The 24,118-nt window shown below is 39.9% G+C and overlaps 1 long non-coding RNA gene across 2 annotated transcripts in view; it reads left to right on the top strand.

Annotated features, from left to right (window-relative positions):
- Window positions 1-13,376: 13,376 nt before the first annotated feature.
- Window positions 13,377-24,118, top strand: part of LOC137167061 (uncharacterized) — a 90,384-nt gene continuing 79,642 nt past the window's right edge. For both annotated transcript variants that reach the window (XR_010923955.1, XR_010923956.1), the window contains exon 1: window positions 13,377-13,553. This is a non-coding gene — a long non-coding RNA (uncharacterized lncRNA). The remainder of the gene's footprint in view (window positions 13,554-24,118) is intronic.

Below are 24,118 nucleotides of genomic sequence, written 5' to 3'. Positions count from 1 at the left end.
TTGCTCATTGCAAGGTCTGCAGATTATCATGGGCAGTAGAAAACCTTCCTCCAGAGTGACATACCTGGCCAAATGGAAGGAGTTTTCTGTTTGGGCCACAGGCTGTGGCAGTCTGTCCACCATCCAGACCTCAATTCAGGATATGTTAGACTACCTTCTGCACCTCAAGCAACAAGGCTTAGCCTTCTCATCCCTAAAGGTCCATTTGGTGGCTATTTCAGCTTTCCACCTTCCAGTCCAAGGTAAATCAGTCGTTTCCCATAACATGGCGATCATGTTCCTAAAAGGTCTGGAGAGGCTTTACCCTCTTGTCACAGATCCGGTACCACCTTGGGCCCTGAATTTAGTGCTATCCAGACTCATGGGTTCCCTTTTTGAGCCTGGAAGGTCTCCTTCATGGGGGCAGTTACCTCAGCGAAAAGGATGTCTGAGATCAGGGCAGTTATCTCACAACCACCCTACATGGTGTTCTATAAGGACAAAGTCCAGCTGCATCCCCACCAGCCTTCTTAGCAAAAGTTAGTGTCATAGTTCCACAATAAAAGACATATTTCTACTGGTGTTTTTCCCGAAACTGCACAGTTTAAGTGAGGAATATAGCTTGCACATCCTGGATGTTAGACAAGCCTTGGCCTCCTACATCAAAAGGACTAAGCCTTTCCACAGGTCGACCCAGCTGTTTGCTGCAGAGTCTCCTCCCATAGGATCTCCTTGTGGGTAACCTCTGCATTAAGTTTTTTGCTATGAGTAAGCTAAGGTGCCCCCACCAGCAGTCATAACAGCCCACTCTATCAGGGCATGAGCATTGTTGGCAGCCTTTCTGGTGCAGGACCTAACCCAAGATATCTGCAGTGCTGGTACTTGGTCTTCTGGCCAAAACTTCATGACCCATTATGCCATCATCCAGCAGGCATGAAATGACGCCAGTTTTGGCAGAGTGGTGTTAAAAGCAGCACATCCATGAACTCTGAGCTGATCTCCAGCGATACTGCTTGTGCGTCACCTGAAATGGAATTGATACGAGCATGCACGTGAAGAAGAAAAAAGTTAGTAACCTTTCGTAACTGATGTTGCTTCAAGATGTGTTGCTCCTGTCCATTCCATGACCCGCCCACTGTCCCTGCTGTCTGAGTTGATGGCAAGAAGGAACTGAGGTGGTGCAGGGCTGGCATATATACCGCAGCTTGAGTGCAGGGCTCCAGAAGGCAGCCGGAACCGGCCCTATGCATATTGCTAAGGCAAAAAATATCCACCAACCATGCACATGGGTATGCATATACCTAACATGGAATGGACATGAACAACGTATCTTGAACAACAGTTACAAAAGGTTAGTAACTGTTTTTTAGTGAAAGAGCTATCTGCATAGCTTTTAATATCATTTTGATAATTTAGGTCTGAAATGGTGAAAGAGGATCTACTCTGACATCATGTTGAATGACTGATGCTACATTGACTAAGGGAATTTTCTGCAAAATGCCTATCAAGAGTTGAGAAATTGTCAAGAATTCTGAATATTACAATAGATTCACATCCCAAGGTAGGAATGCTCTGTAAATCTCTAACCACAGATTCTTGTCGGAAAAAAATAACAAAATATTTCAGCTAGATTCTGTTTGGATACAGCATTTGGTGTGTCTAGAGTCTGCATGTGCCTATAATTCTAAACAGAGAATGAAAAAGTATGTCAACATTGATCAAGACAACTTTACCCTGTGACTTCACTAGTTTTAGCTCTCTTTATTTTTAATAAACAGAAAGACAGACAAATTGTCTATGTTGGCAAGTAGTGATGAGTTAGGAGAGCTTTTACAAACAAAAAAAAAAATTCTAGTTATGGATAGAAATGGAAAACTGGTTGTGGATAACCCATGTTCTTAAACGGATTTTTTTTGTGTGTATCCTGACAATAGGAAAAGATATATAATGGATATTATAAATATCCCTTGCTTACCATCAAATGATTTAGCTAAATAACCAAAAATTTCAATTGCAAAATGCTGCTAGATGTTTCATGGAAGTTATAGTTCAAGTGCTTCATAATCTCATTCTCCTCTATGGGTTGGGCTCCCTGACTGAACTACATCTCCCATGATTCACAACGGTCTTCCTCTTACTGAGCCACTGTGGTGCATGATGGTAAATATTGTCCAGTGGGGAAACCCACCCAGAGAGGAAAATGAAAGTATGAGGAACCACGGTGGTATATACAAATTGAAACTTTTCTGGTTTTGGCCCAAAATAGAAAAGTTCTCTTTGTTCAGTTTTTGGATGAAAAGTTGAAATTTTCTGTGGCAAACAGACACTTTTTGCAAAAACAAATTTAATAAAAACTTATCAGTCCAACAACAGAGATCCACTGGCTATGTAGGCCCTCTGGGAGTGAAATTCTGTTCGTAACTCCAGTTTGTGTGGAAGTTCTCTGTGTGAGTCATGTGTAATTAATATGGTGTGGGGAAGAACTCTGGACTTCTGTACAATGTCTGAGTAAATGAAGCTTGCTTAGGGGATCTGACTGGAGATTGGGGAGAGGGAGGACTGTGAGACACCTCACCACTACCTGCCCTTAACATGAGCTAGTTTTGTCTGTGCCTGCTGTGGATCAGCTCCCTGAAATCATGAGCCTCTAGCAACACAAGCACTACCTTCCAGACCTTGGCAGATCTTACTCTTTTTGTACAGGTAGCAATAGGCACACACCAACCCCCGCGAGTCCTTGGAGCATTCCCTGCAGTGTTCAACCCCTTATTCACTGAACTATCGTAATTACCAGGCCTGCTGGTCCCGAAGGAACAGTACACACCAGCTTGTAAGATTCAACTCAGGACCAGAACTTTACTTAACACCACAGCACTTAGACATCTCTGTAGTGAAAACAAAAATAAGTTTATCAAAGAAAAGATATTCAAGTGACTAAGAATATTGAAAAAAATCATAATAAGTTTTTTAGACACTAAACTTAGCTAACAAGTTATCCTGTTGTTTAAAGAAGCTTATCTCTCCCAAAGTTCTTGCCAGAGTTTTCAACCAAGCCTGGCTGAGATCTCACTTTTGTGAAGCAAATTCATTGTCCACTTAGTTTCTAAGTAAGGGATTATAGGGTGTCTTCTTTGTCTCCCAAGTATAATTGGAAAAAACCTTTTGACACCCCTTCCCCAATTTTCTTTTTTCTCTCTGAAGTTTTTTACAATCCTTCATATGCATTTGGTTCAGACTGGTAGAAGCAGAACCACTGTGAAACACAGTTCTTAATATACATGTAAACAGCCAGCTAGATAAACATTTCTTGTCAGACAGCAAACCTGTTTTTCATCTTTGCTTGTGATCAGTCCCTAGACACAATTTTCCATGTATATACATAACTCCTTACACAACATCTGTACATACATTTCATAATTATATAGATGACCAGTGTGACACAAGCTTTCATTTGAAACCTCACATGACATTCTTTGGTGGACTAGAATGTACACACCAGACTCATGAGATTCCTGAAGCCCCTCTGCACACCCTTGCCACTTGGCATTAAGAGTTTTTTGGGTCATGCCGTCCCCCAGGTGTTTGGCCACATAGGTGCAGCCCCACTATAGTCATATGTCCTACCTTTTTCCAGCCTGATCTTTCCCAAGGGAGAACCACATCAGAACAATATAGTCTCCTCCCATGCAGCTGATAAATTTTATTACTGAAGTTAATTTATGTGGAAATATTTAAGTATTCGCTTACCTTGATTTTTTTTTTTTTTTTTTTTTTTTTTTTGCAACCAGTAATATAAATATCTAGGGTGAAATTCTGACCTCATTAAAATCAGTGGCGAAACTGCTATAGACTTCAGTGTGCCAGAGCTTTTGGATCTGAGGAGATGGCCAGATTTTTAAAGATATTTGGGCTCTGAAAGATGCCTTGTGAGATTTTCAAAAGCACCTAACTCCCATTGTATATTTACAAGTCTAAATACCTAAATCTGGCCTTAGTAACATTCAACAGAAAGTTGATACATTTCTAGAGATATATATTGCACTGCAGGGTTCATGGGGAATAATCTCTAATGCTCTCCAACAAAAGGTAGTTTCCTGAATTAATGTAGCACATCTGGGCACTGTTCCAATGAAAATGTTGGCTAGATCCTGCTCTGTCTGAAGATATTGAGAATTGAATAGCTTCAGGCAGGCACTGCCAGCTAAAGAGAACCCCTTCCCTGCCTGAGTAGCTGTACTGCATGTATCTGTGGCAAAGAGTAAACGCAACAATTGGTCGTGGATTTTTAAGAGGAAAATGTTATACAAAAGGAGAGGTAAACTTTTTGATGCAAGTAGTCACTAATGATCTGATAATTCTAGATCTAGTCTTGCGTATACTAGGACAATTCTGGAGAACAAATTCTAATATGTGGATTGTGCTTGATTTTATTTTAAAGGAATTGTAATAGAGCCCTTGAAGGGCCAGGTGGTCTCATGGGTTGCCTGTGTTGCCGCTCAGCAGTAAGGCCTAAGTGTCCAGTCTCTCACCTGAGGATGGGTTTAGTTTCCCCTGGGATGCAATGTCCTTGCTCTCTTCTTAGTGTGTGTGGGAGGGGGCAAGACTGGAATGTGCCTAGCCTGCAGTAGGGACAGTGGATTGGGGAGCCTGGGTCCTCCCACTCCATTGGGTTCCAACCCAGGGCCCTATGACAGTATGCAGCATCCTGAAGTGCTCTCAGAGTTACCCTCCCTGGGTCACTTCTTACCATCTGTCTCTCCCCCATGGTTCCAACTCCAACATAAGGTAACTAAAGAAAAAGAAAAGACAACTAAACCTTCAGCCCCAACTGGCCTCAGCAAGGCTAGATTTCTAATTAGGCACAGTAGGCACATGCCTACGGCCACTGGCATTGTAGGGGTGCTTAACCAGTGGTGAATTAGCTCACGGGCCCCAGCCAATTTGGGGGCTCTGCACAAGTGCTGGAACTCTGGCCCTGCCCCCTGCTCCTTCTTCTTTCTGCTGCGGCCCTGCCTCCCTGCTCCTCGAGGCCTAAAGGCTGTAAGCATATTTCCAGGTTGAGCATATTTCCCCTGCCTGGAGCTGACTGAGCCAGTTGCCCTACCCTTCTCCTCCCCATTCTTCCCCCACAAGGAGCTGGCCTGGCCAGCCCCTCTCTCTCTTCCCCTCCCCCCATGCGAAAACACAAGGTCAACTGTAGGCAGAGGGAGAAGGGGTGCTAAAGATGCTGTGCCTAGTGGTGCGTAAGGTGTAAATCTGGCCTTGGGCTTAGCATGCAGTCCTACTCCCCACAGGGAGTCTTTGGTACCCTTGTCCAGAAGCCCTCAGGATGGGTCTGTTTTCCTCTGCAGCCTCCCTCTTACTGAGCTGAGTTGCTCCCTTTGAAGCTGTCTCTTCATTTGCAGCATGCTTCGCAGATCTGGAGGGGTGGGGCTACCTGGGCCCAGTATTGTCCTTTAACCCTCTGGGCCCAGTGTGGGTTTGTACACCCCATCACAAGAATATTGTACACAAAAAAAATAGCTTTTTACATGCCAGTTGGAGGCAGAAAAAGTGCTTGTTGAAGAGACCAGGATGACATGAATGAGTAGAAAGTCTTTATTATAGACTAAGGACCCAAATTAGTAATTCTTATACGTACGATGAGTACTTCTTGCTCATGGAAGGAGTCTCATGTATGTCAGTGAGGCTCTTTCATGAATACTGAGTACTGAGGCTGTGTTTGGTCATTTAACAGGAAAGATCATTTTGATTTCTTTAAAATGATTTTTCTCTGTCTCTGGAATCCCCTTTGCACTTCCTAGTGCATAGATGATGTCACAAAATGATACATTCTGTGACAACCCAGATATCATGGCTTGTATGAGCTTCAATGATACTTTTAGGTATTTTTCTTAGGTGACTGGTGTGTTCTGTGATAACATTAGTGATCCTGGAAGTGCCAGGAGGATTTCACAAGCAGAGTGGGAAAACATGTATTTCTTACATTAAACTGTATCTCTTTCTGGTACAAACATTCATAGCTAGCTGAGTAAATTATGTTCTTTACAGGAGACCTCCTTTCTCCCCGGTCTTGCATATATATGGATACTTATATGGCTCCCACCACTGTAGTGTCCTTAACGTTTTTATCCTCAAAACACCCCTCTGAGATAGGGAAGTGCTTAGGGTGACCAGATGCCCCGATTTTATAGGCTTTGTCTTATATAGGTACTTATTACCCTGAAACCCCTGTCCCCATATTTCACGCTTGCTATCTGGTAACTCTATCCCCATTTTACAGATGGAGTACTCAAGCATAAAAAAGAGTAAGTGACTTGCCCAACATAACACAGAAGTTTTATAGCAGATTTTAACATGAGTCTTCCAAGTCCTAGGCTAGTGCCATTGCTATTGGAGCATCCTTCTTCTCCATTAAGCAACAACTGATGACACTTTTAGGGGTTATTTTTCCAAAAACACACTTTTAGTATTACTTAATTACCTTGCAAAACATAAACAAGCATTTTACATTCAGCATAGCTTATGTTATATTTAAGTAACATGGATACTGAACATAAAATAAAATATAAAGGGTACACCAGGAGGCACTTGTAAGTGTAGTGTTTGTTCCTCTTTGTCACTTGGTAATGAATAGGTTAAGAATGCTCCACTCTGTATAGGCAGTCCCATTAGCAAACAAGAGAAAGAAATGGGTATGTAATGAAAAATGCTTGGTTGGAAATGTTAAGAAATGAAGTCCAGTAATACATGTAATAGCAGTAGGCGGTCATAGGTTTATGGGCTGTATTGATTAGCTAATAGCAATAAAAGGAAAAGATTAGGATGTTATAGACAAAGACTGTGATACTTGAGCTGAAGAATCTGTGATCCGTCCTAAGGAGAGTACAGTGCTGACTGATAAATCTATAGGGAAGCAAAAAGCTCTCATTTGCTGACACTTGTTTCACCTCCCTCTCCCAGGAGTGAATACCAGAAAAAAGAAAATGTCTCTGAATGACGACACTACCTGTGACCATGGGAGCAGATTAGTTTCAGATTTGCCAGACAGAATCATTTCTCAGAGTTATAGTCCTTTTCCTTTTTAATTGCTGGGAATGAAGAGTAGCGACTATTCTTAGGTAACATGGAAAGAGTTAAATCTGGTTTCAAGACAACCCATTCTATCTGACAGATAACAGCTATGTGTTAATGCCACAGGAAGCTCCTGATTTCCTGGACTAGTCAGTTAATTATGATTGCGAGCTTATGCTCAGAGCACATGACTTGTTCTATGAGACTTATTAGACATAGTGTGTGCCATATGCTGTGGGGCCTCTCTGCAGAGCCTTCAGGGAGAAGTCCTCTTAAAGCACAGTAGGAGACGAACCAAAGAATGATTGCATTGTGAGAGTGGACACTAGCAGCACTAATACTGATTGTTGTTGTTCTTCATGCATAAAGACTTCCCAGAACTATAGAGATTAATGCAAATGACATTGGTACTTAGTGAAAAGAAGAAGGAAATAAGAAGTTCAGAATAGTAAAATGTCAACTAAGGCAGATGAACTGGAATGCTTCTCCATGCCCAGGACAGGATCCCTTTATCCTATTGCCCGTGTGCAATAAGGGGTAAAAATGTCTACTGTGTACTAAATGATACAGGGGCATGTCAGTGTGTTTTCCCCTTAAAAAGCTTGTTTTAGCTAGGATCCTCCTTTTAATAACAGAAAAGGATACTGGCCATTCCCTAAGGCAGATAGGGCATAGCCGTCCCCTTCCTGTAGCTGAAAATGTATCCTTTTGAAACAGCAGCCTAAAGAGAATAAAACTGGCCTTATTTAAGTAAGCTGCACATGATGGTTGTATAACTTGCTGTGGCTCATCTTACAAACCTTCTGGAAATATTTCTTTTAGGTTTAAAAGAGCTAATTTTAAACTTAGCTTGTGTACAGAATCTTCAATCCCTCTTAATATGTCAGTGGTATTATCCAGAAACTAGACCACCCGTGTTTGTATATTCTAGAAGAAAACCAATCCTGTCTTCATTATTCAAACCATCAGTCCATAGACAAAGGGGAAAAACAAGAAACAAATCACTACAGTGACACCCAGATCTTTCCTATTTTATCTTGACAGGGTTTCATTTATACGATGGTGCTTTTTCCCTTGCAGCTATTGCCTCCTGTTACTCTTTATGGTAATTGAAGCTGGGCCCAAAAGACCTTAGAGGCTTGTATCTTCTCTTCACATGAGTGACGCTTCAGAGATAAACTTGAACTTAAAGTTACTGAGGCGTAACTGAGGGTTCATTTGATAGCTAGTGGTTTTCAGCAGCACTGCAGGGCTTCAGGGGCTCAGCGAGAGCGAGATTGTTAATGTCTTGTGAGGGAAAACAATAACACATTTCATTAATGCGTTCATGTGTGAAGCATCCATTAGTGAACTGGAGGTATTAATGACGTTATGCTTTAAACTGACATGTGGGGCATGACAGGAATTGCAAGGTCTGATGGCAACAGATGACAAGATAAGCAAATATTTGAATGGCTTCATTTGCCTGCAGGTCAAAGGATGGGTGCATGGGAAGTGAGAAAATGAAAACCTGGGAGAGATTGGTGGTGTTCTAGCATGGACTGAACTGAGGCAAAGCTAAAGGAAAACAGAACTTACAAAGTAAATAAAGCCTGTATGAAGGGAGGTAAAATTGTTAAAGATAAAGGTATAATTGTTTGTTATAGAGATTCAAACTGTGACGTTAGAAGAATGCCACAGTACAGTTTGAGGTCTAAATACGTGCACACCACCTTTGTTGTATGAACACATCTTTGTTTGACATTCCAGCTTGTTTTCCCTTTTTTGTCTGCTGGCAGCACAGTTTAAAATCCAGGGCGACATTCGTTGCTGGCTAAATCAACAAGATTGTGGCTGCTTACGCCAGCACCGAATTTGACCCTGGGATTTTAATGGAATAGTTCATCTACAGGTCAACAGAAGGTATTAAAACAGTTGATAATTGGCAGATGAGATTAATTTTCCTTCTCAGAACCTCTGATTGTTATGTGTGTTTATTCACTTTGTCAGGGTTGAACTATTCAGCTTTACTTGGTAAATTGGCTGATAAAGGGCCTGTTCACCTGCTCAGACTACGGTTGGGTTCTTACACAAGTAAGTCTGAGTAAAAAGGGCTTGGCAGCTGCAGCTCAGCCTTTAGATGACAGTCGAGCACATCTCAATGCCATCAAGCATAATTTAACATGAATGATCTGACATGCTTGGCAGCTTCTCTGAAAAGGGTGGGGGGGGGAGGGAAGGGCCACTGTTTTGCTGACTCTGAGTCAGAATGAAATTGCACAACCAGAGATTTTTTTCCATTTAGGACCAAATTGATGCTCACTAATTGGCTAATACAGGGAGATTTACATTACGAATGTGATGCTGCTGCTGACTTGCCAAAACAAAACAAAAAAACCCCCAAAAAACCAACCCCACCCCCAAAAAACCAAAACAAAACTGTTTTAGTTCCTCAAGATTCTTGTGCAAATATAGCATGTCTGTCTCCAAAAATCCAGAGCCCCCTATCATCCAAGAGCAAAGTCTTGCTACGTGCTTATGTGCACCTAATTTCCTTTCACATTCCTGTGTATAAAATTTCAATCTGAGTCTGTTACCTACCCTCGGCTTGTTCTACACAGTTTTTAAATCAAACCTGCAACAGTTAATATGATTTTAGTGACACTCTTTAACCCCACACCCTTTAAACGTTGGAAAGTTTGCCAAACAGTTTCTATTTACAACCACAATCAGAAACATTCCTCACTCTCACTGAAATTTTCCACACATGGAAAATTGCACTGAAATTTTCCCTGAAGGTACTTTTTTGGGGAGAAGTTTAAGCCAAATCCCTTCAGACATTTTGAGTTGAGAGGGTGGAAAAAATACATTTTCCACTGCGTAGTTGCCAACAAGTAAAAAATGTTGCCAGGCACAATTCTTTTAATAAGATGCAGGGTTGTGTGTAAATTCTGATGAATTTTAAGTTATTTTCTTCATAAGAAGGTGAGAGAGAGAGCAAATGTTCAGCAGAATGCATGTAAAACACTCTGCTAGCACTCAACTGCACCCCACTTGAGAAATCATCCCTTAAAGTTTGCCGCCTCATTTTTGCCAGCTTCCCCAGATTTTAGCCAGAATTAATCTGTATTCTGACTTCTTTGTGATCTCCCCAGTGGAGCTAGGAGATGACTGCCTGGTAAATTGAGGCAGTTGGGAGAAGGAACCGCTACAACAATTCAGTTGCTGATGTATTGTTTCCTGCAATAGAAAAATCCAGAGGGAACTCCAAGAAGATGACTTTATAGAGTCATCTTTTTTGCAAGATTAGATCTGAAAATTATCAAAATTGAGGTGTTTTGATCCAGGCTTTTGGTTTTGTCCTGACCTCTCTCCTGCTGTTAATTTTTTTTCTTTAAAAAGTAAACTTGTGGAAGATGCTGCTCTCAGTTCTAGGGATAGTAATTGGGAATGAATAAAATAACTCACCCTTATCTTTGCCAAAAAATAATCCAGCTCTGCATCATCTTGGGCTATTGAAAACATTTGGTAACTTGTTTCTCCCTTTCATGGTTCTCTGTGTGTTTTGGCCAAGTTCAGCTAGAAGTGGAGACACTTAAAATACCCTGGAAGACCCTATTCTTACATGATTCCTAGCCTGATTTCTAAATGAAAACGACTTTGATAAACAGCTGAACTTTTGGATGCTTATTTGAATTGAACCTCCAAACCTTTCGTGACTTGTCCATTGCTAATGCTGAGGTAGCTCCTATGACATTGACAATGATGAAGGGTGGTATATGATGTTGAATGTTAAATGTTGAAGAAAAGAGACCAGATAAAAGGAGCCCCTGAGCATGAATCATCCTGTGGCAATTAAGTGGAACTATGGAAGTTTTGACCTTTCTGACTAGAAGATGTCTACAGGTAAATGGCAATAAGGCAAAGGGCAGGCATGTCATTCATGTAAAAAATTACTTGCTAATCTTTCTTCACATTACCTTCCTTTAGGTAAGAAGAGTAAAGTTGTCTTTGGGAGGAGGCATCCTTTTTCCAGTCCAAGACTTCCATCTATCCCCATAGCATTGCTATTTGTCTTCGTTGTGGATTATCCCTCTTGAGTTGCATGTATCTAGTTTGGAACATAGGCTGCCATGGTAGTGGCAGTGTTGGTACAGTTAAAGGACTGAACTTTGACGTTATATCTTCATAAAAGGATGCAATCTTTGTCCCAGATCCTTGCCCGATACCTTCTTATGCTGACCAGCAGCAGAATCTTCAGGGAGGCTGTTGCTGTATTTCCAGATTGTAATCTCTTGCTCTCTGTAATGTTTACTTTTACAGATGAGGTGTAGGGCCAGATTTAATCTGTGTTCCATCCTTTTGCATTTTTGCATGTTCTGGAATGCAGTGGTTTCTTGGACCTGAATCTCCTAGCACAGGAGAATTGAAAGTAGAAGTGCTAGTGGACTAGAATGCACTCAGCTGTGCCGAAGAGTTGTACTGTGAACGTTAGCAGCAGGGCCTTAAACCACAAGTATTCTTATAGGTTGGCTCCATAATTAAGGTAAGAAGACCGTTTCCATTACAAGAATGATGCTGATAATCCCACGAGCTTTGTGAACACAAACTTCACTCCTAACTTGTGGTCCCTGCACAGAGCAGATTTTTTTTTTAAAGTTTGAGGTTAATTAGACAAGTCATGGTTGAATTGTCACTTTGAAAGAGTGATGCGTGTTCATTTAAGAAAATCTTTCTTATTGTCCATTCTCAACCCACTGTAAAAACTCAGCTTGGTTTTTATTCGTTAATTCTCAGTGAGAACTAGTGCATTCAGATATCATTTTTTAACTACACTTGAGTGCAAAGATTTTGTTTTACGTCTGCATGATTTGTAACTTTTATGATAAGCCTAGCAAATGTTGTAAGCTCGAATATGCATTTCTTTTAAAAACAAAACATTTTCATTTTAAAATTAAAAAAGTAAACAAGCTTAACTCCCCTCCATAGCCCTTTTTGTCATAAAGAGAACCTTCAAAATGCAAACCAGTCATTAGTTGGAAGTCTATCATGTTACCCCCCCAAAAAAAACAAAAAAGACCCCCAAACCCTCCCTTTGTAGATGTTTTTGAGAGACATAGGTTGCTTTTCAAGTATCATGTAAAACTGATACTTCATGTGTTTAAAATTTGCATGGGTGTATTGCACTCCATAGTTAAATCTAAACACAAATAAACTTGTGCTAGATTGAAGGGGAGTGTGTGTGCGCGCATACATAAAATTAGCTTTTCTTTCATTGCTTGTGTTTAATGAATGTCAAATTTATTAGGACAGGCAAAGTGTGCTTTCTTTTCTGCCTGGTAGAATACATAAAATGCTATATATATTTCTTCAAAGTACTGTAATGTTTGGAAATCAGCAAAGGTAACATCAGGGGGCTTGTCTACACAGAGCAGCAATGTGCTCAATGGGGGTGTGATTTTATGTTAAAATGCACTAGGGAATTTTTAGTTCATGCTAGCAGTGTACACATGGACCAGTTAGTGCTTTACAAATCACAACCCCATAGTGCACATTGCTGCTCTGTAGACAAGCCCAGATAGGATCAAACTGAGTGGATGATAGTCTGTAGTGAACTAATTCTCCTCTGTAAATTAAATTTCCCGGAGTCCTGTTTTTTAAGACTTTGCACACATACTTTAGATGCAAATCAAGGTAATTTGTAATTAATCATAAAAGAAAGTTACAGTCAGAACTTGAGCTAATTCACATTTTATCAGTTCACATGCAAAAATGAAAGTCTCTTCACTTCTGAAAGATTTAATAGCAGGGTGGTGTATGATATCTGCTGTTGCTAAACCTTCATATCTGTATATTTTGTAAGTATACTATGAAATATTTTTGTTACCCATGATTTTATAGTGTTTGACTTCATATATAATCATACATAATTATTTGTTAACCATGAACTCTGTTTTGGACTACAAGACCCAAATACAGTCTGTCCTAAAGAAAATACAATCTGAGAGAAATCCAGAGAAGAGAGGATTCACGGAGAAACCCATTTGGAAGTAATCTGCAGGGTTGTTTTTTAAATTGTCTGATTAACTCAATTCTTTTGGGTATCATAGAACTGAATTTTTATGAGGGCTTTGAATGACAAAGATGAAGTCTTGGTTAATTAGGATTACCTGGGACAGTGCCTTTCAAGTTACTTCTGTGCCTTCATTAAGTAATGTTTTACACCCAGTTTGCACAGGTGTAAATGATGACATAAAGTGCTGGGCAATGGAGAATCAGGCCCAGGAGAAGAGATGAAGGTTCAGTGCCTGGCTTTGCTGCAGGCTTCCTGTCCTAGGGCTTCCTCCTGGAAAAGGCACAGAGCAGAAGTAATAGAAGAAAACAAATGAGAGTAGCAAGGCTGGTCGTAAGTAAATAAGTAGCATAGACCCTTAAAGACAAGGAGTTTAAACTGGATGAATTGTGCAAAAGGAAGCCAATGAAAGGATTTAAGGCGGAAAGTCACACAGCCAGATAAACAGGCAAGCAAAATAATTACTTGCTAGTTGACAATATTCAGTAATTTGCAATAGATCTTCCATCACTGATACAAATTAGCCAGGTTCTGCTATTTTATTCTGTTTCATGTCTTCATACAATTGGTCCACTAATAAAATATTAGCCACAGTGAATATTTTTCTTGGATGCCTTTTAAAAAGATGAGCAAATCTGAAATACCTCTGCAATAATACCAGTTCTGCAGTCATGTCTGCTGTGCCATGGTATATTTGTACTGACAAACATAATAATAAATCAGTAATTCATGGCATATTTCATTTAGATCCTAATTGCAGTTCTAGCTCATTATTGATATTAATGACCCAGCAATCCTGACTGTTAAGTGATGAACTGAACAGAGATCATGGTCCATAAGCTTGATACTTTTTAATAGATTCAAATGAGAATTAGAATATGCATGCAAATTGGGGTCTAAAAGAAATGGGAGCCTTTCAGCACTATTGAATTAGCTCATTTTATTGGAAATCGAAGTAATATTAACAAGGAAATGTGTCTTGACTTGCAATAATGTTATACCCCCATCACTTGCACTAGGTGTCAGTGTATGAGCTGGTAGTGTGCTCTGTACTGTAACCAAGGAAGCAGAAAAGAGACACCTTTCAAAGCTTCTGTGTGTTTGTACTTCACAGCGTCCCAGTATTTACTGAGTGTCAGCAAACCGTACTGTTATTGAATGTATACATATGTTAAATGCAAAATGAATAATATGCCTGAAGATCTACTGATGCCTTTCCCAAATACTTTCTCTTATTATTAGAATTGCTGTGAAAAGAAAATCTTCCCAAATGACTGTCTAAGTGCTAGCCAGTGTGAATTAGGCCTTGGAGTAGATCTTCCAAAGTTCATAAGCCCCATTTCCAAAAGTAACTTAGGCGCTTTATAAAGTGGGACTTAGGCACTTTATAAAGTGGGACCTAGGTCAATTAGATGTTGTTGAAAATATTACTCCTTGTCTATATAAATTATCTTTCAGGACAAAATACTGTTTGGATCCACATCACCTAAAATGCACCCTGCATCCTTACATGATAGTGCTTCAATAGATTATTAGGTGTGCTAAATAATGTTACAAACAGTTCTGGATATTGCATGGCTAAGTAATAATTAAAACTCATTGTTCTAGGTTCAGTCATTTTTTTGCCAGTGTAGGTGGAGATGTCATGCCACAAAATTTGTCTCTGGATTCAGATCTATAATTGCCCTAAATTTGGAGGAAATTACATCGGAGGGTTTGAATCTATCCCATCTCTTCTTTTCAATAAAAAATGCAGTTTTTATCAGGCATAGTAATGATTATGTCTGTCTTCTGACTGATGTATATTTATGAACATTCTTCACTGTGCTGTGCTCTGTGGGTGTGGTTGTAAATCAGACACCTACTAAAATGTGAATTATTCATTAGCAAAATTTATACATGACTGATTCTATACGATGGTTAAAAAGAATCTACAGAGAGGCTGCCATTCTCTATTATATTCTCTAAGGGTAGGCTGTTGTAATTTGTATGGAGTCCTCATTTGTTTTGTTCCTGTTAAATTCAATAGGATTTTATCCACCAGGGTCAGGTCAAATATTAAAACCTGGGCACAACAAGGGAGCCTGCAAAAATCTTCATGCAGTCATTGCATCTACATTAATCTGGTTTGTGTGATCACTTCAGGTAAATGCATATGCAAAAACCAGCATTTCCCTCTGCAAATACTGTAGATTTGGTTCAAGCATCTATCTGAAACTTTGGACCTTGAAGCTACTTTAAAATTGTTAGCAAAATAGAGACTATTCCATATATAGTACTGCAACAGCTTCACATTTAAGCAGCCATGTTGATATAGATTCTTTTACAAGCACTACAGCATCTAACCCTCTAACTAACATTTATTGTGTGTCTAGTGCTATTGATGTGCTCACTTAGTTCAGAATGGAAGAAAAGAATCAGCTGATCAATGTGATTGGTCCATAATTCTTTGCTGTGAGATTGGGCTAGGGCATGGGTTGGTTGAAGGGGAAAGGGTGGTTCAGAGACAAAACACTTGATGGCATCACTGAGAGAAGTAATCTTAATTCTCTTTTCTACTAGCTCCTCCTGGTTTGTCTTTTTTGATAGTCTGAGACAAAAGCAGAGCTCTGTGCTCTTTTCACAGTGACTAATGGGGCTTGCCATGCCATTAGTGCTGGGTCTTGCACATTTCACTTTTTAATTTATGGAGCCAGATTCTGAAAAGTTTTAAGGAATGTTAAAATCACTCTCACACCTACCTACGACTCCATTCTCTTGGGATGTAAAATAAAATACAAAAACCCAACACCCACAGTGCTTATTTTGGTCCTTTTTCATGTCATTTTTCCTTGTCTGGTTTCATATTTTTTAATATTAAATGGGAACAATAGAGAAGTTTAGATAGATTTTGGTTTGGTTGGGACAAAACCATGTTAGATGCTTTTGAGACCATACATATTATAACACCTTGGTCTGTATGGCTAAAGTTGGGCTCCTAAACTACTATTTAAGATCCTAAAAAAGTGGCCTGATTTTTTTTTTTTTCCCCAAAAGTGTGACTTATAACCAATAGCTTCCATTGACTTAAACTTTAAATTTCTGGGTGCCCAACACTCTTTGAAAATCAGGCCACTTAAGGTATGTCTACACTACAGCTGTGAGTGTGCCTCCCAGCCCTGGTACACGGCATTGCAGTAGCTCGGCTTGAGCTAGCATGTGTGGACATCACAGCATTAGCGAAAGCTCAGGCTAGCCACCAGAGCTTGGACCTAAGGGATTGAGCTGCCGCACATGCTGCAAAGTCCACTGCTATTTTTAGTGTGCTAGCTCAAAGCAAGGTAGAGTGACCCTGTCTACTAGGACTGTCTACAATGTTCCCAGCTGCAGTGTAGACATGCTCTTAGTCAGGTGCTTAAATAAGAATTTAGAAATCTTGGCCCCCCCTAGCTCATATGAGTGGGACTTCTTAATAACAATTTTTTTAAATACATTGTCTTAAATTCCCTGTTTTATTTATGTATATAACAGAATGTGTACTGTTGTTAAAAGTACGGTTAAAGATAAATAACATATTGGCTCAGTTTTGAGTGATACCAAGTATTGCTTCTCAAAGCTTTCTACATCTGCTCCTCCAAAACAAAAGCAGCAACCTTCAATGTAGGTTTCTTCATTGTACCGAGAGCTTACCAGAGTGGTGCAGTAGTGTGTCTCAGAGATAGAACCTTCCAATGAATTTTGGAAGTCTGTGAATTTTGCAGCCTAGGAAAATATAACCCCTTTAAACTGTCCAAAATTGGGATTTTCCTCCTCCCCTCTCCAGCCTGATGGTTATGTACAGTGTCAGTGAAGTCAGAGAGTGAGTGGCAGTCAAGGGAAGACTGATCTAGTGCTTAGGTCACTAGCCTAGGAGTCAGCACACCCAACTTCAATTGCCTATTCTACTGCAGACTTCCTGTGTGACCTTGGGCAAGTCACTTAGCTTCTCTATGCTGCAAATTCTCATTTTGTAGCTGGGGTAATAGTACTTCCTTACCTCACAGGGGGGTTGTGAGGATAAATACATCAAAGATTGCAAGGCACATAGAAAGGCTCACTTCAATGTTAGGTTCCTAAAGCTGAATTAAAAGCTACATTGGAAAATGGAATGACGCGCATTTGGAATATGCTGGAACCAGACCCTGTTTAACCTAAATTTAAGAGGAAGGAATGCTCTTTAATCGTGTCCTTAGGATGAATTATTTCCACTAAACTTATCTTACAATGTAACCAGCAAGATAACTTTCCAGGTGCCAAGATAACTACCATGTGCCACAGTCCTTGTCTCCTACTAAAATAAACTCAGCAGTCAAACACTGTACACCTTCAGCATCCAGTTAAGTTCTATTTCATTATTACTATTTGTATCTGATTTTTTAAAAAAGTACTTTAAAAAAGCCTCAAAAACTCATCCCATCTTTTTCATTGAAAAATTGAACTTTGGAAAATTTTGACTGGCTTTTAGCAAATTTCTGGATCTTCAAAAAATGAGTAAGTGCCTCACAAACACCTGCAGACAAGAAATAAAGAGTCAGAGGCTATGTCTACACTGCCGATGGCAGTGCAGGATCGATTTTGTGGGTTTGACTGAACGACAGTGAAGACTCGCTCAATTGAACCCGGAAGCTGGCTTTGTAAATCCACCTCAACAAGTAGCGTAACGCTGTGTTGACGGGAGGGCATTTCATGTCGGCGCAGTGCAGTAGAGAGACAGCGGTAAGTAGACGTTAGGAAGTCGACGGGAGATATGCAAGTTACTTTACATAGCTTACATATCTCTCGTTGACTGCCGCCGAAATCCATGGCCAGCGTAGACCAGGCCAGAGTGATGTAGTGTGTGAACTAGGAAGAGTTGAACTCATTCACTGGGGAGAAGGCAGGAAATTAGCTCTTAAAAATGACTGCCTGACTTAGAGAGAAGAGCCAACAGCAGCAGCTTGTCAGGTTGCTGGGAGATGGAGCTGATATCTGTGCCTCTTAAGTGGAGGAAGTCATAAAAAGAAGCAGTGGCTTCCACAGGACTACAGAGAGATGTGTGAGGAGCTGCTTTCTGCTCTCCTCCTAATCCAAGTGACTGCTCTGGTTTGGGAGAACTTAGACTAGGCAAAAGGAAGCTGCCCTGTGTTTGCTCTGTGCCCTTGGATTTGTGGTCAAAAGAAGCCACCCTGTGATTTTATTTATTTCTCCCTGGCTCAGACCGGAAAGCTTTTCTTTTCCTTTTTAGGAGCTTGGCCTAAAGGGGCGGTGATTCCAAACCCCATGAATGGCTGATGGGCCTGTCCTAGTCATAAACAAACAAGGAAGGGCAAGAGAAGGGATATGATCTAGCAGTCACCTCTTCTATTTGTTCCTCTCTTTCCTTCTCTCTCCTCATAGATGAGATGGCAGAAGGGTGTCTTTAGGGAGGATTTGAATATAGCAAGTGAGGTGACTTGAATGAACTGGTTTGAGGAGGATGTTCTGAGCATGAGGGGCAGCCTGGAAAAAAGCACAGACTTCTGTAAGAGGAAAAGATGACGGGGATCTATAAACTGGCATCAGTGGATGAGCAGAGGTGGAAGGGGGGAAATACAAGAAGGACACCAGCTCAGAAAAGTAGGTAAGGGCTGCATGATGTAGGGTCTTAAAGGAAGGACAAGAAATCTTAATTTGATATGTAGCACAGTAGGGATCCAGGAAGATATCGTCAAAGCAACAGAAGAAAGATGACTTCTGAGAACACTTGGATGGACTGGTGGGGCAAGGTGAATATTGAGAAGACCCGAGAAGAGGTTGCAGTACTTGGAGAGAGAGAAAGAGAGGCTTAGGGAATAGTAGAGCCATTTGGCTTTTGGAACAAAAAGGGGGAATGGATTTGAAAAATGTCATAGAAAAAAAAGGTTTGGCCAAATCCTGGATGTATGGGAAGAAGACAACGGAGGAGTCCATAGAGGCTACCATGGGCCTGGGTGATGGGGATTATGATGGTGTTGTTGGTTGTGCTCAAGATATTAAGATTTAAAAAAAATTAAGTATCTTCTATTGATTAAATGGCCCTTGACCTAGCCATTATGAATTGGTTAACTTCTTGTCCTCCCTCATCCACCAATGATGCTAACTTCATCCCACACCTGTATTTGCACTTTCTCTTGCTGCGCCCATATGCAAAGAATGCTCTCACTGAACTAGTCTGTAAGGCCATTATATTCTGTCTTCACATCTGCTTCTACAGTGACACCTACATCAATCTATCTTACTGAAAATATTTTGGTTGAAAACTGGTTGGGACTAATGGATATTTATTTTGTTGGTTGAAAACAACCTGCGAAACAAACAGTTGTCTTTTTGTTCTATGTTTTAATCCTCTCCCTTTCTTCATTTGTCACTTCGTAGATTGTGAGCTCTTTGTGGTGTTTGGTAAGTGATTAGCATACTGTGGGCAGGCACTACTTTAATGTAGATGATGATGAGTTTGGTGACCCATATGAGATGGTGAGCCAACTAAGATCAAATGTCTGAGGTACAGTGATCTTCTAGAGAAGATAGATCCAGATTAGAGTTTTATATTTGAGAGTTCAACAATTAAATCCACCAAGCAGACTAGTCCACTCAAAGATCGGATATAGAGAGAGGAGAGGAAGGGAACAAAAACGGACTATCTAACAGAGAGGGATAGTGTGGTGGAGGAAGAGCCATGAATGATGATGGAGTGACAGAAGTTAAGAGGAGAACCAAGAGAAGACAGACTCGCAGAAAACAAGGAAAGGCAGGATCTTGACTGGTAGGAAGAAGGATTTTCTATTTACCAATTCTAAATATTTTTAGCCTATTTTGTATCTGGTATCTGAACAAGTTTACTTGATATTTATGCTCAGGGCATCCTGGTGGCTTTGTTTCAAGATTACAGTAGAAGACATATAAAGATATGTATGGAAACCTGTTGAACCTACTAGTATTGAAACCAATAGGGTTCTGTAGAAATTCTCTAAAACCTATAAAATTTATAGGGAATTATATTTTTGTCATAGAATTCTGTAGGTTGTGAGGTTATTGCTAGAACTTTTCTGTAGTGTGAGTTTAAATCTTGTGTAGACTAGGAAGAATTTTCAGTACTGGATAGGAGCCTTTTAAATGTGTTACAAATACAGTCTAAAAGACAAGATGGTTTGTTACAACTTAGCCAGATAAAAGCTTGAATGTTTAAATATGTCTCTTAGTGCAGTTCTGTAAGAATAAATGTTCCAGTCTCTCATAGTGTTCAGCAAACTGTGAGAGAGAGAGAGAGAGAGAGAGAGAGAGAGAGAGAGAGAGAGAGAGAGAGAGAGAGAGAGAGAGAGAGAGAGAGAGAGAGAGCGTGCAAAAATTGGGAAAACAAATAGGAACTTGTTTAACTTTTGGGTATTCTTAAATAGTCTTTGTCTCAAAATAAAAATACTGTACAGTGTTAGCAGGACTTTTCCCTCCAATTCTTATTCTTGCTCATACCTATTCATCTTATTATATTCTTAGACCTGACAATCATATTTTAATGAGACATATACTGAGATTTTTCCTGTTTAAAAATGTTAAAGTAATTTAGTTCTGTGATAAGGTGTAACAATGAGAGCCTTGAAGACAAATCCTTTTACCTACCCACACAAAGGTGCAGTGGTGGTACAAACTTGCTATTACTTTCCTGACAGTATAACTCAAAGGTGGCCCAGAGACAGTAATTTAATTTACAATTCCCATTCAATCCAGGTCTCTCAGCTGAGACATAGTGCCATTTGTGATGGCTCTTTTGTGTTGTGGATACAGGAATTGGATCAAGGCAACCAATTCACTTCATGTGAATCACTGAACAGCTATGTGGTGGTGATTTGGACCTAATTTCAACCACTGACATATAATCCAGTCAAAGGTTGCCACCTACGAGATGCAGAAAACTCAGCCTTCCCAACCAGCAAAGAGGGTCTGAGTGCAGACTGTAGTTAATTATTACTAACATGTTTTAGACAACCATTTTACATACATAATCACCACAGAGTATGTATTTTTATTTTATTTTTCTTACTTATCCTAACACAGTGATTCAGTCTGGATTAGTGGGGTGTGTGTGATTTTTTTTTCAGCACACTCTAACGAGTCCCAAATAAAAACAAAAACCAGAGAACCCGGCACATTAAACCTTTTGGCCAGCAAGACAGTACAAAAACCAGCCAAGTTGGTTTAAAAACTAGCCAGGTGGCTGCCCTTATGCCTGGAGCCATACACTCCTCCCCAGGCTTTAATAAAACAAGGTAGTTATGTTCTCTTTGTATGAATAGTCAGGGAAAACAGGAAATATGGTAGACAATATGCAACAGCCATTTAGGGAGGATAACCATGTGAAAAACAAACAAGATAAAGGGCATAGACGAATCCTTATCTGCTCCTGTGCACAGAGACCTCAAGAGTTCTATAGCTTCTTTGATTTCTGCAGAGGAGACCAGCACAGTTTTAAGCCCCTATCTAGCTGATGGCTCTACCAGACTAAATAACCACTAACCAACCAACCACCTTACCCTATAAAGAATTGACAATTGGGTGGGGTGAGAAATGTCGAAGCAGCCTTCTATCCACTCTCCCTGTCAACATACACTCTTTTGTTGTAGAAAATACATACAGGAAACAGTGTTGTTGACACTCTCTCTGATCCCTGCAGGAGCTGCACAGGGGTTATTATAGCTGTTGGGCTGCAGTGAACTGTGCAGTCTCGAGAAGGCAGAGTGTTGGGATCAGTGTAGAGCTATTTGGGAAGTGAAAGGGGTAGGGAACTCATTTATATGAGTTGTTCATTCCAACTGTATCAGTATTCTAACTGTGCAGTAGTTGTGGATCTGCCCTCTCCTACACACACTGAGCTCCTGTAGACTGCCCTGAGGGCAGCAAGTGCTCAGCAAACTATGTAGGTTTTGTGGCTTATACATCCTTTAAAGCCATGGAAATCATGTTCCAGGTTTGCCCCAATGTTATGTCAAGTAAGAGCTTTCTTACATTTCACTGAGGATTAATGCTCAATGGAACAGTGTGAATGCTGCTCAGACTTCATAGATCTTTTGAAAAAGATCCATGTTGTATTCAATGGAAAAGTTCTGTAGGACACAGAGCTTCTGAAACCAGGGGGCATTTATACACATTTCCTGATGAACGTCCATTCCATTTTTTTTACTGTTTATAATGGATAGTCCTATTGGAGAATGCACAGTGACCAAACATCAGAAATGCTGGTCCTATCAATAACACCTGAACAAGGTCTGCTGAGATGGATCTGTTAGTAATTTCTAAAAACGAGACTTTCTTCCCCCCCTGCTGTGGAAACTGAGGATAGAAGGGAGAGAACTTTAAGACTTTAATTTATCTTGTTCTTCTGTTCAAGTTAGAGTTCTTGAAGAGTTCAGGTATAATCACAGCCTTCTGTTGCAACAGGAAGCACCATCTGCTGAGGCATTCTGTAAGCAATATAACCTCTCTCTAGAGATAGTTTAGCATTCAATTCACAAAGAAGGATGGCAGGGACTTGTAAACAAAAGGAGAAAACTGAAGCAGTGAAGAATGGTCTGTGCTCTAAAGATTCAATATGTTTCTTTATAGCTGGAAAATCCTGTAATGCCATAAAAGGCTGACAGAGATCGCTGATGTATTAATTGTTTTTTTTCTTTTAACCTTGCTATTTGAAAGCCAAAAAGTAAGCCCACAGTGTAACACCTAGTTCTTTTCACTGAAACTTTTAAGTTCTTGTGAACCTGGTATATTTTATACAGTAACTGCAATTGTTAAAGGAAAAAATATCAAGATTTTAATTACAGTGTGATCCTAATTATAGAGTGTGTGCTTAGCAAAGAGCTGATATGACTAGATTTGTCGATTGCATATCTAGTTGTACAGCAGCTTGAAATGAACAAGTCTCATTATGTAATAAAATTACTAGTTTTAACTCCTCATTTAAAAACAGTGTAATAATATATTTTAAAGAAAACAGACATGGGGTGTGTGTGTGGGTTGTGGTTGGGATTGGGGGTAGGGAACTGTGTTGCAACTAAGTCAAAAGATTCCAGTTGTATAGGCTAGACCTCTAGTATGTTACTGTAGTTCCTCTAACTAATATTTGAATTATAAGCAGACCAAAGATAAAATCCTGAGAGCTGGCCCTTGATATCAGCAGAGACTGTGGGTTCTTAGGATCAGCCCCAAGAGGCTAAGATTAATTTAAATTCTTGGGATAAAATCCTGCCCCACTGAAGTTCATGGCAAAACTCCCACTGACGTCAGTTGACCTTAATTCTTGTTTTATATATTTAAAAAAAAAAGTTTCAAACAATACTTCCACAGTATCATTCTATGCTGTGAGTGAGCAAGTACGGTTAAGAGATGTTCTTGATCTTTTTCCCCTTCCTGTCACACCTTCCCTGACCTATCAGGTCCCCTTAGTTTTATGGAAAAAAATTTAGTTTAATGTGACATAATTTAATTGTTCAATGGACATCATGATAGTTGAGTGTATGCTGTGTATATCCTTGAGCAGTAAAATATATTTTGCCTCATATGATTCATTAATTTAGCTTTCAGAAAATGTTAGAGTGAGGTGGGGGGGGAACTTTCATTTATAGAAGTCCAGCAAGAGCTATTATTTGAATTGAGTAAGGTGAGGTTCAATGTGCTGTTTCTTTGTGGGGATGGTAAGTGATCAAATGGCAGTTAAATTCCTAGACAATTACATTCCCCAGGGGGCTAGCTTTAGGGACCATGTTTGTACTTTATGAATATAGTAGCTCCTACCCCCTTTTATTTATTTTGTTGAATCTATGTTCAAGCTAATATGGAGCTTATTTGTATTTGCTCCTGAATGTGAATCACATCTAGATAAAGTTTTCTATATAATGTAGGAGGCTTCAAACTAGATCTAAACATCTTGGTTTAATTTTAATGGAAGATGTTTGGATAAATCCCCTGTACTATTTAAAAATCTCAACCTTTATTTTCAAATATTGCAGCTTA

This window comes from Emydura macquarii, unplaced genomic scaffold, assembly GCF_026122565.2.
Source record: "Emydura macquarii macquarii isolate MOO-44397 ecotype Brisbane River unplaced genomic scaffold, CSIRO-AGI_Emac_v2 contig_2897, whole genome shotgun sequence".
NCBI lineage: Eukaryota > Metazoa > Chordata > Testudines > Chelidae > Emydura > Emydura macquarii.
Note: the sequence above shows the minus strand (reverse complement) of the source record. Positions and strands in the feature narration are given on the sequence as shown.